The sequence below is a fragment of the Parus major genome, chromosome 1, assembly GCF_001522545.3.
Source record: "Parus major isolate Abel chromosome 1, Parus_major1.1, whole genome shotgun sequence".
In the NCBI taxonomy this organism is placed as follows: domain Eukaryota; kingdom Metazoa; phylum Chordata; class Aves; order Passeriformes; family Paridae; genus Parus; species Parus major.
In genome coordinates, this window is record NC_031768.1 from 69681355 (window position 1) to 69698917 (window position 17563).

The 17563-nt window shown below is 41.4% G+C and overlaps 1 protein-coding gene across 1 annotated transcript in view; it reads left to right on the plus strand.

The window, feature by feature from the left end:
- The first annotated feature begins 669 nt into the window (after positions 1-669).
- SPATA13 (spermatogenesis associated 13) overlaps positions 670-17563 on the plus strand; it is a 68640-nt gene continuing 51746 nt past the window's right edge. Inside the window, exon 1 of the mRNA XM_015622215.3 lies at positions 670-854. The gene's annotated coding sequence lies outside the window, so the exon portion shown is untranslated. The remainder of the gene's footprint in view (positions 855-17563) is intronic.

The window sequence follows — 17563 nt, forward strand, 5'->3', positions numbered from 1 at the left end:
GCAAAGTCTTCCACAGGCTTTACTTGTTTCTGACCCTCTGCTCTTTCTCACAGTATCTGCTGTAGATTTACAAATTTAGTTGGCAACTTCTAAAATGTTTTAAACATCTTTGAAGAAATCAGATAAATATATGTGAACAAGTTGGAGGAAAAATACAACACTTTTTGTATTAATACAAAAAAAATAATAAAATAATAGAAAAATACAAAACCTCGTGAAAAGTTCCTAAAGTTTTATTTCTTTTAGGTATTTGAAATTAGGTTTATCTGAATAATGATTTTTTCCCCTTTTACTTGGCATTACATTTCACTCAAAGACTTGTGGAAGTCCTTAATATTATCTGCTGTAATGAAGCAAGCCCTTGGTCTGGGTGGAAAATGTAGTGTATAAACGTGCAGTCTCTTTATTTCTTCCTCTGACGAATAAAACCACACAAACCAGCCCGCTGCACTCTGGATAAATCTTTCACATAATGAATTGTTTTATGCAGAGGGCTTCTGAGGGGAACAAAAACTTAAATGTGGTTACTATGTCAACAAAAGACGGGATTTAGGCATTTTCCTCAAGGACTTCGGTCTGCAGAAGACTGGGGGAGAATTTATGGAGCGTGTTGTGCTGCCACCCTGCCAGCTGTTCCTCCCCCCGAGCGGAGCAGGCAGGGGAGCGGCTCCGGGGACCCCCGGCGGGCGCTTGGAGGGCTGGGAATCCTCACGGAGGGAAAGCTCGCAGGGGCGCTCCGGGGAGGGCAGATCGCGCCTGCTTTTCTTCGTGCTGAGCGGAGATCCCCATGTGATTTTTGGGAAAGCTTTGTGCACGCAAGCGTCTGCTGCGCCGTCTGAGGAGTCGGCCGAGCGGTAAGGCAGGTATTTTCTCTCACGAGTTTCCTTTTCGTGCTCTTCCCCCGCTCCACCGCCAGCTTAGGAGCGCCCAGCAGCATCCCGGTCCTCCGAGGGTGACGCTGCCGTGTGGCGGGGGTGGCTCTGCGGGCTGCCAGGCTCACCCCTGGCGGGAGAGCCGCGGGGCTCTGCGGCTCTGGGGGCCCGTGGGACTGCGGCCCTGGCAGAAGTCAGAATCCACGAGCGAGTGATGCTAGCCCCAGTCTGGGGTTGTCTGGGGGTCGTGAGCGCTTGTGGTTTTTGTTATTGCATGAGTCAGGTCTTGTATGTACGTGTGGTCATTCGTGTTCATGTCTGATCTCTCAATATTAGAAATTAGTTAGGACGGTGTCTGGGACATGAGGAGATGTGCTGGAAGCTGCCCATGTGTAGTTGGAGTTGTTTTGTGAAAATGCTCCACCGTCCTTCCCCTGTAGAGCTCATACCTCCTTTTCCAGCACAGATCTCTGGCAATTTCCCCACCCCATCCTTATGTATCACAGCCAGTCTCATTTAGGATAGCTCACGGGATTTTGAAATTCATCACACAAGCACATTCTTTACTGTGAAAGTGAAGCGTGTTTTGCATTTTCTGCTTCCTTTACACCCACAAACTCAAGAGTCCTAAAAAACTCCTGCCTCCTCAATTCCATGAAACAGAAAATGGGGCTTCATGCATCCATCAGACTAAAAAATAACCATCTCTGAGCTCCTGTAGGAAAAGAACAGCTGTGTGGAAAGGTCAATAAACACCACCAGTTGCTTCAAAAGTCATAAAATGGAAAGACTCCACTAAATAAAACGTGTGGCAGGGGACCCTGGCTCCAGACACTGTAGGAGAGCTCCTGGGAAATGCAGTAATTAGTGGGAAGTCTCAGACTTGTTTTCTTTCAGTGGTTCCACGCATAAAAATATTTAGTTTAGGAGATGAAATCACAGTGGCAGGAAGAAGTACCTATGCAAAAGGAAAGCTTGTTTATGCTTAATGCTTTGGAGAAATGGTTCATGGGTGGTTTATGTCAGTGAAAATAATACACACAATGCTGCCAAAGCCACAGACCTCAGGTGAGCTGTGTATGTGCTGGCTGGTCCTGTGACCTGAAAGTGTCTGGGGCTGCTTTGGTTTTTTTCACTCTTAAAAAAAAATAAAAAATAAAAAAAGGATAACCTGTTTCAGTGAAATTTTCTTTTTTCTGACTGCCTTTTCACATTACTGTATTTCTTTGTTACTGTAGATCTTCACTCATTTGTTTAATCTGCATATTTCCCTAAGTTTTCCTTCACTGCCTAGAGAGAGGAATCATTTGGGAAGGCCCAGCTTCTCCTTGATGGCTCTCTCTTGCCTTTCCAGGTCGTGACTTGGAGGCCCCTCTGTTATCTTTGCAGATCTCTCCTCCCCACCCCTTGCCCTCCTCAGCTGCTCAGGATGTGATGGCCCTTCCTCTTGGCTCTCACATCTTCTCCAGCCCAGTCCACTCCTGCTCTCCTACCTGGATCCTGCTGCTGGTTTCATGCTTGCATTGGCCAGCCTGTGCCACCTCCTTCCCGCTCTGTCACCCCTTTGGGGACTGTTGTTTTCCCCAGTCCTTACCTGAGAGCACCCTGTCACAACTAGTTTCCTAAGGAATGCCACAGGTTCCACAATCATGTTCTGTAAAGGAGAAAGAGCTGCCTAGGGTTCTAGATTTGCTACCAGGCTTGGTGTGCAGAATTCATGCAGAACTCTGAGTATATTTACTCCTTGCAAGTGGCTGTAGAAGTGCCCAATGATTCCCCTGCCTGTACAGAGCTTAATATGAGAAGGGTTTCTTTCCCTTCACATTTCCTCTTGAAGATTTTTGGCAGCTTTGTGCCCCTGAGCTTGGGCCTTGAGTGGTGAATTAAGTTTTCTAAATGGCTATAAAGCTAAATCCTAAAATTAGAATAATTTGTGTTGTATAGGGGTTTGAATACATGTGAAAACTTAACAGTAGAATTATGGCAGTAACGTAAAGCTCTTCAACTCACCTTACAGGGATTTGCAAGGGGACTGGAAGGAGTGGGTGAGACCCAACATTCCCCCCAGATGCAGTGCTTGCTCCATGCTCTGTGCCAGGGCAGTTGGTACCTCCTGCTGTTTCCTTCCCCAAATGTTCAGGCCCCTAAATCATCAAATGGAAGCCTGGAGTCCAGCAAAGATGTACCCCAGTGTGTCATGTCACTACAACAGTATTAGTAGTAGAGTGAGCCTGGCTGACTTTACTGTAATGGCTAGCGGTCTGCTTTGAGACTCACTTCTGCAACCTTTTGCTCTTATGGGATCTCATCCAAAGCTCTCTGAATTCCCATTCACCTTGGCAGGCCTCCACACTGCCTCACTGCAGCTAATATCATAGATAAGAGCTCCAGGACTGAGTTCTTTGATTCTGCCTGAAATTAGCATAAAGTTATTCTAAGATAAATCCTGAGTATCCCTCCATCTAGATAGCCAATAAAGATATTAAACAGGGCTGGCCCCAGTAGTGAGCCCTTGAAAACACAGCTGCTGACAATCTGCCAGATGGATGTACATTTACCACCACACTCTGGCCTCAGCCATCCAGCTTTTACCCAGTAAACAGTGCACCTGTCCATGCCATGAACAGCCAGTTTCTCCAGGAGAATGATGCGGTAGACATAAAATCGTGACTGCACTGTCTGGTATGGACACTTGGCACTCTCTGAACTAAATCCCTTGTTGGATATACAGGAATCCTGAGAAGCTCTAGGAGAGCCATGTGTTTCTGCCTATGGACAGGGATTTTGTCTCATGGCCATGACGGGCCATGCCCCACATCCCGTGTGCAGGATGTGCACAGGCATGGCAGCAGCACACCTGAGGGCTTCCTTGGCTCACTGCAGCCTCTGGCAGGCTCAGTCACGGGGTATGGAGAAATCCTTGGCAAATGGTCTAATTCCTTCTTTTCTAATCAGACTACATTTCTGGATGGAAGAATGTACTGTTTGAGCAGGTAAGGCTCACAAGGGAATGTCAAACCAAGTTACTTTTCCCTTGCCCTCTTCTTTTATGTCCTTAGGTGAAACAAATTGATAGGCATATTTCCTGAAGACATGGCACACCAATTTGATGCCCTTCTCAGAGTAATGAAGATATCCTTGTAGACATTATAAATCCCTTCCAAAGGCTTTTTCTTTTTTTTGTTGATTACTACAATCAGCAAAAAAATTTTGAATGAATAACAATCAAATATGCCAAATTGTGAGTGGCTAATTGGTACTTGTTGCCTTTCTTCCAGTTTGCAGTGTTATTCCTGATAGTGGCATTACATGTCATCTGTGCTCAGCGGGGCAATAAATCTTCCCAGAGAATCACATATTTAAGTACAAGGTTTTGTTTCTCCTCCAGTAGAATACCAACATGTTGTCCCATGAGGTTTGAAAAGAACATTGTCTATTTACTGTATCAGTTTTAGTCCCTGTTTCTCCTGCAGTTTTTTCCTTCTAAATATAACTGTCCTTTAGATTCCAACACACAAGGAACAGGGTGGTATGCCAGTCCTTGATGCCACTTTCTCTTCATATTCTGTTTTCAGAGTCCTGGAAGAACATAAGCAGAACTCATTTCCAAGAATTTATGGAGCAGTTCTGATAAACTGAGGCTGTGACTCAGAAAAATGCTGGTGTCTCTTAATAAGTTGCATGAATGTTTTTTGCATGCCATACTTAAAGGGAAGGGGAAAAAGGGAAATTATTTATGATAATTAGAATCATTTGATGTTACTGTATCAGAAATATTTATGACTGTATCAGAAATGTTTGTAATGCTTGAAAAATTGTTATTACGAGCAAATGAAGATGCAGTATTTTTGTCTATTCCCTGCTCAATTAATAATTCTAAATATTGGATCTTTTTTTTAATAAAATAATAGCAATGTAAAAGCAGATCAGCAGATAGGTGATCCAGAAGTGCTACATTTCATGAAATAGTGTCATTGTAGTCTATTCAACACAATAGTAAGTGTGAAAGACATAAGTATTTATGGGAAAATCTAGGAGCTGGACACCACAATGCATTTCCTGTGATATAGCAGACTGCCATACCTGTATGTGTCCCGGCTGAGGGGAAAAGGTCAAGGGCTGCGAGAAGGACTTGAATAAGGCCATGGAGGGTTTTAATTAGAGGATTTTAACAAGCTTCCCAACTAGATGGGAATTACAGCTGTGGCTGAGCTCCTATGGCAGTATAGAGCAGCAGCAATCCTCATATGCTTTGTGAAGCGTGGACAGCTTTTGAATGGCAGTTGTGTAATGAATTGATTTAGTAAGGGCAGGCTCAAGACCCTTTTCTGCAACTGTCAAAAGTAACCCCATCTTCAAGGAAATCAGTGTGTACTTTGCACTGCTGGGGCAGCAGACAGATTATTTCCTCATGGACAGACCCCTAGTTTTATAAGCCAATATATTCAATGAGTAGCCAAGACAATGGAAATCTCCACCGTGTAAAACCAGAAACACAAATTGCACAGCCTGACCATTGAAATGTTATTTTAAGGCTTCCTTGTCTGTTTTGGATTTAAGCAAATTATCTGGCACAACTGACCAATTAGTAAAGTGAAGCAAAAAGAAAAATCACACAAGTTTGAGTCTGCCGATTAAGGTATTTTATTTCTAGTTGTGACAGGTTTACCACCCTATGTAGAGATTTAGTGGCTGGCACCACTTATTAAAAGAAAAGAGATTTTTTTTTTTTTCCTGCATGAAATTGTTCTTCTCTAGCATATTGTAGAATTGCAAAGTGCTGAGACAAGCATGTAATCAAGGAGTGAACCTGGCTCATGTCATGGTCTTACATTGTATTAATCTAAGAATGCTCTGATGGATTACTATGTACACACAAGGAACAAACACACACTTACGATCTTCATGACAAAACACCAGTACCAGATGTGGTAGGAAGGTAATGAGAATGGGAAGGGTATGATGTTATATTGGTTGCAAGTCTTTCCTTTGACCTTCCTGGAAGGGTTTAAATAGCTCCTATGTTAAACCCTATGAGCGTGAGGAGAGGTGTGACTTTAGCTCTCAGGGCTTTAAGAGTGCCCATTTGAGCAGCTCTGTGCTGGGCGAGGCAGAGACTGGAAGAGCTTTGCAGGTGTGTTTGTATCCTTTGCCTATGTATTTTGTGGAAAAAAGCAAGCAAAATTAATGCTTTAGGCCATCATCTGAACCATACTGACCTTCTGTAAAAGAATCCGCGAGGAAAAAAACCCAAATACTTTTTGCCCTCCCCCTTAAAAATTAAAAAAAAAACAACAAAAAAAACCCAGGAGGAAATAATTAAGCTTTGAGGATCTCATCTCAGATGAAAATGCCAGGCTGAGAAGCTTCTCAGAAGAAAATTACAAGCCTTTCTCTAGAGAAGAGGTATCTGGTGGTGGTGAATGACTAGGTATTACTGAAGGAAAAAGCCCATGGAGCAAAAAATCAATGAATGCTACTGAGTTCCCCCCAGCAGGGAACAGTCTGTATCAGGAAGAAACAGGGAGGTAAACTGTCTGTGACGCAAAATCCATTATCTCTACAAGGTTTATTTCTCTATAAAAACATGTTACTCTGCAATAACTGTGTTTTCTGTCACTAATTCCTGGTCTGTGGCTCAATGTAGAACAGACCTGTTAAACTTCAAAACAAGGAGAAGGGGTCATTGTTGATCAGGGAACGACAGTCCCCGCAGAGGCAAGGGGCTGCTTAATTACAGGTTCAGCAAATGATCTCTTTGGGCCTCAGTGGTGTTTGCCCTGACTGCTACACTCATAAGGACCACCATATCACTTTTTCCTCCTCCTGGTTCCCTGATTGATCCCTGAAATTGCCTTTCTTCTTTTCACTGTGCACAGCTACATCTCCTCTCTACTGTCATCAACTTCTTTATGGTACAGGATTCCTCTTCACTTGGAACACAGTTCCCCACATCTCAGCCAATCCTGTCTTCAGATTTGACTGTAAAATCTTACTAAGTTCAGAGTCAGACTAAAGAGTCAGTTAATTTCCCAGGAAAACCTCCTCCTTTACAAATACAAACATCATATTTTCTGTTGTGTGGTCACATAGTCATCAGTCTGTATTTAACCATCCTTGCTAATGCACATGAAATGTCTCATTTTGGTTACTGTTCTGTTCTTGGACAGAGACAGTCTTTTATATTATTTGGTCTTTTGAGAATTTGATTTTGCTGTTGTTCTCAAAGTATTAATATTGTATGTAGGTATGCAGGTCTGGAAGAATTGTTTTATTTATATTAGCTGGATTATCTTAAACAGAAGGAAAATTATTTATGGGTCTGAGCCTCTCAATTCTTATTAGTCAAATGCAATGGTGATTCAATAGGAACACAAAACATGGCTTACTTTTGCTACCCAAAGTGTCATTACTTGAAGCCATGACAACAGATAATAATACAGATTTTTGTGATAAGAAGAGTTACTCGTCACACAATTTTAATCCAGCTCCAGGTGCTGTGCAAATTTCAGATCAGCAGCCAGTCTGTTGAACAGACAGAGCCTCCTAAATCTGTATGTACTTATACTGTTGGCACAGAGTGCCCAGCTAACAAAGAAAGCACCTATATCATTACGAAGAATTATATGTCTGAGGTATTACATCATTTAACATTCCTCTGTCTCCCTTCTCTGTCTTCCTGGAGGGGAAATAGAAGAGAAGAAGAATGTTATACCTCTTGCTAATGAAAAGCACCAAAATTTTTTTCAAAATCCATCTTTGTTCCAAGATGTCTCTTCAGGACTTTTAATCCTTGAAACAGTCAATTTTCTTAGTATTGCTCTCACCGCATGTTCCATAGCAACCTTTGATTCTGAATTTGAGTAAATTTTGTGCAAGTTTTATGAGAATATCTGGAGTCTTAAGTAGGTTGACCATAGATCTATGTAATGAAGAGCTTTGTTTGATTAGTCACTTGGTATAACAGTCCTGTTGAGCCTGAGGTTCAGCAGGAGAGCTGAGGAGTACTCAGACCACAGGAACTCCAGAGAAAGGCTGGTATCTACTGTGTAAGCAGCTCATTTATCCTGGGCCCAACCAGGAGCAAATTCAATCCCTGCTAATACACACAACTTCCTCCAAGCTATGTGTTGGCTCAGAGCAGGGGGAGGTGAGAGAGATTAACACCTGGACAGCATCACTTGTGTCTGAGATGCATGTCTGTGCCACATCTGTCCTCTGTACCTGAGTCAACTGGAAAGTGCCTAACATGCAGTTGCAATGCAGTCTGTGGGACCATTGCTTTGCTTCAAGGCAAGGCTCATTGACCTCATCTAGCATTTTTGTTAGTCAGAATGCCATATTTGGCATTTCTGTATTTTTTTTCTTACTTTTATTTCATTTTATTGAAATGCTTTATGGTCTCTGAAAGCAAGCTGGATTTGATTACTTGCATTAAGCAAATTTGAGAGCAGTTTAACTACACTGTAACCTGGCTTTCCAACAGAGGGCTTACCTTACATATGCTCCTGGCTACCAGCACTGCTATTGGGAGGCCAACTTCCCACTGCACAGGTAGCATCAAGAATGAATTAATTTGATATGCAAGAACCAGCTGTCTTATTTAAAGCCACCTCATGTCTTTCATTCACCCAAACCATCCTATTGGACTAGCCCATTGAACTCTAGCTATAAAGTGACTTTGACTTATCTACCAGGCTCTATCAGCTGCATCCTGTTAGCTTTAATAAGTAATTGATCATTTATCTTGGTCAGATTTATCATTTGTTTTCTAATTAAATTAAGGAGCAGAGATTTTCACAAATTAATCATCCCAGTGGTTTCTATTTTGTTTGTATTCTATGGCTCTAGATTAAACTTGCCAGCACTGCTTACGTATTCTGAAGGTGTTCTCTTTCATATGGCTTCCGTTTCCTGGGATGAGAAAATAAAGGAGGCTTTCATGCACGTGCAGCAGCAGAAAATAAGTCTGTTGAAATGTTCAAAGTTCAGATGTTCAGCAACTCACCCAGGTACTCTCTTGAGGCAGCAGTGCAGAAGCTGCTCAGCTTAGCCCACGTTTTGTCCATTGTTTCCTTCTTTCTAAGGAAAGAATCTTCCCTACAAAAGCTTCTGGATTAATTTTTATCATGCTTAACATGGCTATGATGAGGAGTCTACTTCCTTATTCTCTTGTATTTTCAACTACGTCCTAATTATGGTAATTTCATGTTTTACTTCCATATGGAAGAACTGCAGCTAAGAGCTTCAGATGAAGCCAGGATCTGTCCTTCCATTAATAGTATTGCAGAGACTGAATTACAACCAGAATGCTTTCTCTAAGAAACAGATAATGCTGCCTCTGGGCAAAATGTATGAGTAAAATGCTTCAGTCAGTTAACAGACTAAATAAACCAGATTTAAATGATAATGATAGTAATGAGGAGGAGGAGGAGAAGGAGGAGGACAAAGAGGAGGATATGCTAGGTTGCACCAACTAGAAAAAAATCAATGCAAGAGTTAAAATAGAGACTCTTGTACAGAAACCTTGTTTAAAAGAAAGTTGCTGAATGATACCATCAGCTGGGGATTTGGCCTACTAATGGGAAGAGTTTGGCTGCTTATAGTCCTACAAAATTAATGTTTGAAAGCTGGCTTTTATAGACTACTGGGTTTCTGCAAAGTTCCGTTGTGGAACTTGGAATTCACTCAGAGCCAAAACAGTTTTCCTTTTGTTTTCATCACTTGTCCTTGCTTATGACAAGGGTCAGCATTTTTAAGTACAATGATTTGAAACTGTTTGAAGTAAGCTACTGCCTTGTTCCAGTGTGTTAATCAGGACCTTGTAATTAAAAGTAACCTCCCAACAACGAACCAAGGGCTCTGTGGCTCCATAGCACACTGCATGGTTTGTTGCTGTGTTGTTAAAACATTTTTATGTTGCTGATGGAACAGCTTAGCTATCCAGGAAGAAAATAGCCAAGTTTGCTAAATACCTCATTGTCACACACTTGTGGAACACACTGGAGAAAAGGTTAACATGGAATTTATACTTCCTGGTGCACTGGCTGCTGAGCCAATGTTGGGAAATTTGTAGCATTCATCAGTAGGGTTTTGACTTCAGCTTGTAAGGAAGCTGAGTTAAATATCTTACTTAAAACCTGAATTACAGTGTAAAATATTAGAAGCATGTAGAGAAGCTAGAAAACAAAACATTGAGAATATAAGGCTTTTAAGTAATTAATTATGTATGTATCATTCATGTATTACAGTCACTGAGATTTTAAAATCCCCTCCAAGTGGTACAAGAAGCAAGTATGACCACCATTTAAATATTTAGGCAATAGTCCAGAAACCTACCTTAAATATCTGGCTATATGTTGTCTTGCCAGGTGTGTTTCCTTTTCTCGTTTTCTCCTGGAAACCCATCCTTCCTGTTTGTTACTTCACCTCTTTCAGCATCCATATTTTGGAGGCTGGAGGCACCCAGCTCTCAGCACTCTCCAGTGCAACTAGCTTTTCAAATAGACATAGCATCATCTGGGCAGGAGATTAAAATCAAGCCAAAAGGAATATAGATCACAATACCAGTTAACAATGGGACAGAATTATGAGAAACTCAGTGGAATATGAGGATATCAAATCTAAATAATTAAAGCAGAGAGGAAGCAGAAAAATAGGGGAAAACTGCCCCAAGAGAACTAGAAAACAGTACATTCTGAATGCAGCCTGTGATTTAGGAAGACTAAACTGTAGACTCCCAGAAGATGGGAAAGTAAAATAAAGGGAAAATTTTTCTGTGTTCATCTTGTTTCTTGTTCCTCCTTAATCCACTTGGAGACAAGAGAGTTAGTTAGATGGCCTTTCATCCAATTTAATGCAGCAGGTCCTTCCTAACAATTTTTTTTGAAAACAAGATTCAGAAATATGGCTAAAGATTTTGTCCTGGATATTTCAGTTTTCTTTTAGTTTTAAATACGGACTTTTTATCTGCTATGTTTCACAATAGATATATTTATTGTATTTTATTCTATTGGTTGCATTTTATTTTCAGTGTTAGAAAAGGTCTTATTTATCTTATTTGTTAATACCAAAGAGACAATATACTTGTTGAAGGTTTTACAATCTTCCCTATGAAACAGGGTCTCATGGTTGAAGAATACACATTTGCAGGTTTTGCTTTTATGGATATAATCTATTGTGACTTTTCTGCATGAGGGCATGAAAAACAGAATGAGGAAGAGAGAAAATTGTAGGAACATTTTCATCCTGTTGCAAAGAAATCAAGTGGCATTTTTTGTGCACCGACATTAGCAGCATCAAAATGGTGTCATTCCAAAGTCCTACAAAGAATATTCCTGTGCTGAGAATTCAATTAGTACATCATTTTACCTTGGCAGCAGCAAGGGAATGCTGAGGCTTGGGTTGAGGAATTAATCTTCTCAGAGGCTTTAAAATATTGTTAGAAATAAACCAGGATCACTTAAAACATCTTGGTGGTTGTTAATCTGCTCCCCTCTGCATCTAGTGTCCAGGCCTAATTGCCTTGTATGACCTGGTGATGAATTGGTCTTATGAATAGTGCTGTGCCTGGATTACTTTGCAGTTGCTAACCTAAATATTTGCAGGGGGAATTGCCCTTCTTTCAGGGCCTGCTTTGTATTGTGTGGGGCTGTTAAGACTGAGAAGCCTTAAAGTAATTGATACAGCAACATGCAGACACGACTACTTTTGTCTTCTTTTCTTTCTTTCTTCAATTTATTTTGTTGCTGTTTTTCTGTGTTCTGATTATAGTAGAAGACTTGGCATGAACTGTTGATAGGTGAACTGGATATTCCATGTTTCCACATTTTTCAACTGAACTTTGAGATAACAAAAAGTAGTGGAACAAAGGCCCTGGAAGTCAACTCTTGTACTTGTGGCACATGTAGAGCATGGGAAAGATGTGTTGTTTTATTAACTTGTCCAGACTCAGGTCACCAATATGAAAATATTACTGTGTGTTTAGTGTCTAAGCCTTCTAAGACTTCTTTGCTTTGGTTGAGACTGCTGACAGTGGTTGTAAAATGCAATAGTAGTTTCCAGAGAGGGAATAGTCCTCCGAAAATGTAACAGGTTTCCAACCAGGACCAAACAAAGGCAGACATTCTGCAGCCACATGAACATTACCAGATGCTAAACCATCTCATGATGGAAATCCTGGTTGTCATGGGCAACTTAAACCATTCCCATATTCGCCAGAGAGACAACACTGCAGGGCACAGGCAATCCCAGAGTGCATTGAGGATAAGTTCCTAACCCTGGCGCTGAGGGGCCAAGGAGAAACAACACTGCTGGACCTCCCTGAACTTACAAGCATGACATGAGCTGGCTGAGCGTGTGAAGGGAGTAGCTTTGGCTGCAGTGACCCATAGTGATGGAGTACAAGATTCTTAGAGGGGGTAACAGGACAAATAGCAGAATCACAGCCATGGGCCTCAAGACAGGAGGCTTTGGCCTCTTCAGGAATATCCTTGGAAGATTTCTGTGGTATAACATCCTGGAGTGAAGATAGGTAGTTGACTTTCAAGAGCCGACTTGAATGCTCCAGTCCAATAAGCAGGAAATCAAGAAAGGATGGCAGGAGGCCTGCATGGGTGAACAAGGAGCTTGTGGTAACTTAAACATCAAATGGAAGAACATAAAAGTGTAGTGGGTTTACATGGCAGGGTTTGGTCTGTGGAGGCTACAGGGTGGCCTCTGTGAATAGGAATGAAGAGCTAGGAAAGTATAGGCTAATCAGACTCAGCTCAGTCCCCAGAAAGGAGGTGGATCAAATCTTCCTAGAAGCCATTTCCAAACATATGAAGGACAAGAAAGTGATTTGGAGTAGTCAACATGGATTTGCAAAGGGGAAATCATGCCTGGTCAAGCTGATAACCTTCAATGACAAAATGACCAGCTCCAAGGACAAGGGGAGAGCAGTGGATTTCAGCAAAATTTTTGGCACTCTTTCTGATAACATACTTCTGGGCAAACTGATAAAGCCTGGACTAGGCAAGTGGATAGTGAGGGGATGTAAAGCTGGGTGAACCACTGGGTTCTAAGATGTGTTATCGATGGCATGAAGTCCATCTGGAAGCCAGGCACTAGCATTGTGCCTCAGACACCAGTGCTGTGGCCAGTACTGGTTAACATCTCCACCCTTGATGGGACAGTGTACCCTCGGCATGTTTGCAGGGGATATAAAACTAGGAGTAGTACCTGTTACACCAACTAGAGCACCTGACATATGATGAGAGGCTAAGAGAGCTGGGACCATTCATCCTGGAGAAGATGCTGAGGGGATCTTATTAATGGACATAAATACCTTATGGGAGTAAAACAGTTAAGAGGATAATGAGAGCAGAAACAGACTCTTCTCACTGGTGTCCAGTAAAAGGGCAAGAGACAATCTGCACAAACTGAAATACAGGAAATTTCTGAAATTACTGAAATACTGGAACAGGCTGCCCACAGATGTTGTGGAATTTCCATCCTTGTTGACTTCAAAATACTATTTAAAACTTGACAGGATGCAGCTCTGGTTGCCTGCTCTAGCTGACCCTGCTTTGAGCAGGGGAATAGACCAGGTAACCTCCACAGGTGTCTTCCAACTTCCACCCTTCTGTGAGGGGGGCCAGACTGGATGATATCCAGAGGTGTCTTCCAACCTCAACTCAACCTGCTATTCTGTGAGTTGCAGATTGACTGGAGCAACACAGTATTATTTGCATTTCAGTTTCTCCTAAAGTTTCAAACCACAAAGATATATTTAGGATTTTCTTCGTTTCATCCTCAGACCCTCCCAGCACCATGATCTAATCAGTATTTATATGACAACACCCTAGATGAGCACCCTGGTGAGTGACCTGAGACCAAGGAAATTACTTGCACTTAGCCTTTTTGATAATCTTTACTTAAAGATTTATAGAAGCAGAGGAAAGTCCCCTTAACTTTTGTGGACCTTGTGTCTGACTCAGAAGGCTTAAAATAGTAAAAGCCCAGTCTTGCATGAGAAGACCATGGCTCTGAGGTGTTTGCTTCCTCCTTTTCAGTGAAGGCCATGAGCATAAGTCAGACACCGCAGAGCTGTAATTCTGTCTTTATCCTCTCACACAGTTAACTTTCTTGGTGCTGGTATCCCAGCAGAGCATTCATGCTAAAATGAATTTAACTAATAATAGGGAATTCCATAATGTATGAGTTTCAGATTATTGCATGAGACATAATATGAAGCCTCGTACTTCATTATAAATTATTAATTAGGTTTTGAAAATTATCTTGGATATGTAAACCTATTATTAAGGAAATCTGCTGGCATTTCCACTTTTAAGAAATTAATATGATATTGCCATTAAAGATTCTCATTTTGATTATTCATGGAATAACTATGAGAGCCAGAAAAGAAGACAGAAATTAATTTCTCTTTGAATTAGTGTTCTCTTGCGTTCACAATTGCAGTTATTCTTCACATCTTTCTAACACAGAAAAAACTGCAATTTAAAGCCGATTATATATTCTGTGGAGAAAAAGGGAAGATTGAATCACATCCCAGCAGATCTTCTGTAATATAGAACTGTGTCTTCTCTATAGGGATACACAGGAGAGAGCTGTACAGGTCCTTCTGACTGGAGAGCATAAAGCCAGGGGCACTCTATATTTCTGTATGTGGTGCCAGGCTCTCAGAGTACATGTAGGTCTCTGGGAAAGCGTAGCTGTACCCTCACTGAACATCAGGCAGGAAAAGCAGGGAGGTGAGTGTCCCTGGCACATTTCTGGCAGGCGTCTATCTGGTGTTCCACACTGTTCTGCCATTGGCATATCTCCTCTCCCCACCAGCAGTGTCTGCTGCACACCCAGTTGCCTTCCTGTGCCACTTTGCAGCTCTCAAAGACATAATCATGCCTTTGAGTTCTGCCTCTTTCATCTGCTTCAGTATCACCAGCTATGACTTTGGCATTTGGTTCTGCTGCTGACACCTGCCAGTACTAGAGCTGAGTGATAAAGTTTTGAGGTTCCTTGTTATTTTCACTTTCACACATGATATTCAGCATGCACCATTCCGGGTCATCCATTTTGTCCTTGCTGTCAGGTGCAGCTTGCTCAGGCTAGATTCCAGTTGATAATAGCTGGACCACAATCTGTACGATATTTAACTAGAAGGCTTTGGTTAGAACTTCAGATTATTTCTGCCTCAACTACTTAATTTTACTTTCACTAGCACACTCCCAAACCTTTCCTTTTGATTGGTAAATATATAGGAATGCTTCATATGAGGCTCTTCAAGACAAAGATTTTAATGAAATGGTCCTGTAAATATTCTTCCTTCTGTGTTACAGTTATTCCAGGTGAATGTTTAACTTGCTGATTTCTCACACTGCTGTGCAGCCATTTGTTATACATTAACTCAAGGCTCAATCCCACAAGGTACTGACTATGTCTGGATCCTGCTGAGTCCCTTTTCCTTCCAGAGGCATTTAAGGGCTTACAGGGAGCTCAGCAGAACTGAGCCCAGAATCCAGGCAACAACAGGCTCTTTCAAAAACCAAGCAGGTTTTCTGGAACAAGGTTTGTACTGTAACTGGACAATATTTTGTGCAATAGATTTTCATATATTCAGATTAAATACTATCCAAAAGAGCAGACCTTGCAGTTACTGGCTGCTGGAAGACATAACCATTTATGTATATATGGCAGTAATTAATTACATTTTCTAATTATGGTTTTATTAGTTTTTCCAGTTAAGTGCAAAACCATGACTGAGACTAATATCAAAATATCTAAAGTTTTGTGTGTTGGCTGCAGTGCAGTTTGTCCCTCTGTTAATGTGTATATGGTTTTCAGAGTTGCAGATAATCTGTGCAGTTCATCTAGCAAAGCCATTTGGCCATTATTCACTGTGGAGCTCACACACCGTGCAACCAGCTGCTTGTACTCTGAATTCAAGGCGATTCCACTGGCAGTGGCATTGGGGGACAAATTCCCTGGCATTACCCCAGCTTCCTGGACCCACCCTCCTTGGGCAGAAGCCCGTCCAGCCATAGAGCTGAGCCACTGGTGGCTGTGTGTACTGGTGTGTCATCACTGATGGCATTGGGTTGGAGCGCTGTCCTCCACTGTCCCTTAGAAAGGCAGACTTTGCTGAAGGGTACTAAGCTGATCTGTTGCTCACATTTTGGGAAGTCAGGAGAAATATGGAGTGACCAAATGTATCTTAATGTGATCGTACTACGGTGTAGCCTGTGCAAACTACAGTACTAATTATTACTTTTTCTATGAGACTTTTTTCAGGAGAAGATGGTACCATTGGTCTGTGTTGAAATGCATTTGGCATTGAAAAAGTGTTGTAAGATACTGTTTCTAAAAAGCTGCTCACACTGTTTTGCATGCAGATGAAAACCATAATCTTCAATTGTTTGCAAGGAAAAAAAAACAGGACCTGAAAACTTAAAGTAATGTGGTTTAATTGCATCTACAAACAAGGAAAATTACTTCCAAAATGGCAGCTCCTGCATTTCCTACTAAACAGGGAAGGAGATACTCTGATTTAGGTCCTGGTATCACTTGCAAACAGTGGTAATTTAGAACTACAAACTAAACCTTAATTTTGCTTTCAGACTTACGCTTAAGGCTGGCCAAAGCCCAGGGCACAGTTCTGTTCTAGGGACTGTTAGAGCAGTCTCACTTTAATTCAAATACACCTGTGTGTTAATAAACGTATCTTTTGAAAATAAACAGTCACTCTGTTGGCCTTTGCCCTTACTCCCACAGTTTAACTATGAGGTGCACACACATGTATTGTAGATTATCTTTTGAGATCAGTGTGATTTTAAGCATCCAACAGCAGAGAATCACCCACTTAAATGTTTTGCAGGATGAAATCGGTATGCAAGTAAACTGAGGATTAAGCAACTTGCTGACTGACAGTTTTCTTGGAGTAATGGCTGTCAAGTTGGCTGCTGTGCTTTTCTGGGGAATAAGCAAAAAACCCAAACAAAACTGAGCTTTTAGGAGTCTGGTAAATTAGAGAGGTTTCTCTGTAACTTTAAGCATAATTAGCTAAGCTAACAACTTAAAAGTTAAGAACTGTTCACCCATTAAGGGAAGTCCGGAAATAGGTAGAAGTTTACGGGAACAAAAGTGGGTTGCTGATGCCAGTGAAGTATTTTCCAAAACTCTCAGCATAGGATGAAAGCACCACATGATTCCATGTAAGAATACTGCAGCAGAAAGCATTCAATATCCTCCCTGGGAAAACAGTTCCTGGTTTAAGTGAAATGAGCCTGGGCTTGGTCGTATGCTAATTGCTTTTCATTAGTATGTGTTAGCAAAGCTGTTTAATACTTGCTATAAAGCCTGGATTTCACTCTCTCTCATTTAATACCAGGTTAAGTCTGAACTAATAAGCTCTCAAAAGCTTAGAGGTTCCAGTAAAATGAGATTTGGCTAAAAATTGCTTGTTGGTTTCTACTAGTAACAGTGGTGTAGCTTTGGTGCTCTAGGCAATGAGAGAAGCAAGACTCGGAAGAGAGAAAAGATAGAATATGCTTCATTGGGATGCTGAATGATTTAGTAGAAGTCATGGTGTCTTACTGTAAGCCTTAGGGAGGGTTTCTTTGCCTTCAGTACAGTGAAAGACATAATAGCCAATTTTGAATAATTTCCAAGTGTTTATTTGTATGACGTATTTT